Source organism: Chinchilla lanigera, unplaced genomic scaffold, assembly GCF_000276665.1.
Source record: "Chinchilla lanigera isolate Chin_1 unplaced genomic scaffold, ChiLan1.0 scaffold00146, whole genome shotgun sequence".
NCBI lineage: Eukaryota > Metazoa > Chordata > Mammalia > Rodentia > Chinchillidae > Chinchilla > Chinchilla lanigera.
The window spans coordinates 1,254,049-1,256,323 of record NW_004955547.1 but is presented as its reverse complement, the minus strand read 5'-3'; positions in this window follow the sequence as shown (position 1 = coordinate 1,256,323).

Below are 2,275 nucleotides of genomic sequence, written 5' to 3'. Positions count from 1 at the left end.
GAGGGCAGCGCTGGCTCCCAACCCAAAAGAACTTCTTACAGAGATTGAAAATACAAGGAAAGGGCCGAAGATGTAGCTCTGCAGCACACGCGCCTTCCTGGCAAGCACAAGGGCCTCAGTTCGATTCCCGGTAAAAAAAAAAAAAAAAAAAAGAGACAAGGCAGCGGGCGCGGTGGTGCAAGCCTGTACTCCCAGCTTGAAAGTCACTGCAAGTTCAAGGCCAGAGTGGGTTACATTTTTGTTTTGTTTGAGACAAGTCTCCTTATATGCTGTGTAGCCCAGGCTGGCTTCTATTTGCAGACTCCCGAGTGATGGAGTTACAGTTGTGCACAACCAACCTCTGCTGGGCTACATAGTTCAGGGCCATAATCCCAGCTTTCAGGAGGCTGAGGCAGGAGAGTTGCCATGGGTTTGAGGCCAGCCTGTACTGTGCAGTCACATCAAGGCTGGCCTGACCTACATGAGTCCCTGCCTCAAAAAATAAAAACTACCCTAAATGGGTAGAGTGTGGTGCTTTGGAGCAAAGATTTCTCCCAACTCGTTTTTTTTTTTTTTTAAAGTTACAGTCAAACCAGGCATGGTGGCACATGCCTGTAATCCCAGAACTTGGGAGGCTGAGGCAGAAGGATCATTTCAAGTTCGAGGCCAGCCTGAACTGCATAGTGAGACCCTGTCTCAAAAAGACCAAATAAATAAATAATAAAAAACAAGTTACAGTCAGACCTAGTGACATAAACCTGTAATCCCAGCATTCTAGAAGGCTGAGACAGTCAAATTCAAGTCCCGCCTGAGCAATTTAGTAAAACCTGACTAAAAAAGGACTGGGATATAGCGCAGTCTGAAAGCCCTGGCTTCAATCCCCAGCACCGCCTCTCCCACCAAGGCAGGCAATTATTGAAAGCTCTAATAGAAGCTATGTGTCTACAAAACAGCATTGCCTTTGCTTTTTTGTCCTTCAGTACTTAAGTCTAAACCCAGAAAGACCCAATCCTGGACAAGTCCTAAATTCCTACAATGACTGTATTGTTGGGGCTTGAAGGCTGCCACCTCCGAAGTGAAGGCCTCAAAAGCAGTCTCTTTTTTTGCTTTTTGAGACAGGGTCTTGCTGTGTAGTTCAGTCTGGCCTTGAGCTCACTATATTCCCCAGGCTGACCTGCAATATGCCTGCCTCAGCCTCTTGAGTGCTGGGATTACAGGCATGCATCACCATACCCAACTAAAAGCAGTTTCTTACTACTTTGTTTTTGTTTTGTTTTGTGTGTGTGTGTGTGTGTGTGTGTGTGTGTGTGTGTGTGTTTTTGAGACAGGGTCTTGCCATGCAGTTCAGGCTGGCCTTGAGCTCTCTTTGTAGCCCAGGCTGGTCTGGAACTCGAAATGATCCTCCTGCTTCAGCCTCCCGAGTGCTGGGATGTTCTAGAAATCATAGATAAACCAAAGTTAATGATCTCATCCTTATGCTCTTGCTACATGCCTCTCTTGCCTACTGAATCAGTATTAGCTAAGTGGCTACACTTACAAGCTTATTGGTTGATTATAATTTGGCTCGTGTTTGTACCCACCTTATGACTTTGTACCCACCTCATGATTTTGCCCTATAAGCATTCTCTAAGAAATTACCTCAGTGGCAACCCACGTCCAGGATCCCTCCTATTCCCCAATAAACCTTTCCTGCTCTTAGCCTTTTTTAAAAACAAAACAAGCTGGTCATGGTGGCGCACTCCTGTAATCCCAGCACTTGGGAGGCTGAAGCAGGAGGACCACTGCAAGTTTGAGACCAGCCTGGGCTACAAAGTGAGCTTAAGGCCAGCCTGAGCTACATAGTGAGACTTTGTCTCAAAAAAAACAAAAAAGAAAGGAAGAAAGAGAGCGAGGAAAGAAGGAAGGAAGGAGAGAAGGAAGGAAGGAGGGAAGGAAGGGACGAAGGAAAGAAAAAACGGTTGCCTGTCTGGGTGTGGTGATGCACTCCTATAATCTCAGCATTCTGGGAGGCTTAGGCAGGAAGATCACAAATTGAAGTCTAGCCTGGGGGAATTTGGCAATTTATTGAGACCCTATCGCAAGATAAAAAAGAAAAAGCAGGCCAGAGAACAAAGTTCAGTGCAAAGGCACTGGGATCAAGCCCCAGTACTGCCCCATACCCCCAAAAAACTTTAAGAACTGTTACCTAAACCAGGGTCAAGAAGATTTATATGTTAGCTTCTATTTCATATTTTTAGTTGTTATATTTAGCTATGTAATACCCCCACCTTTTTTTTTTTTTTTTTTTTTTTTTTTT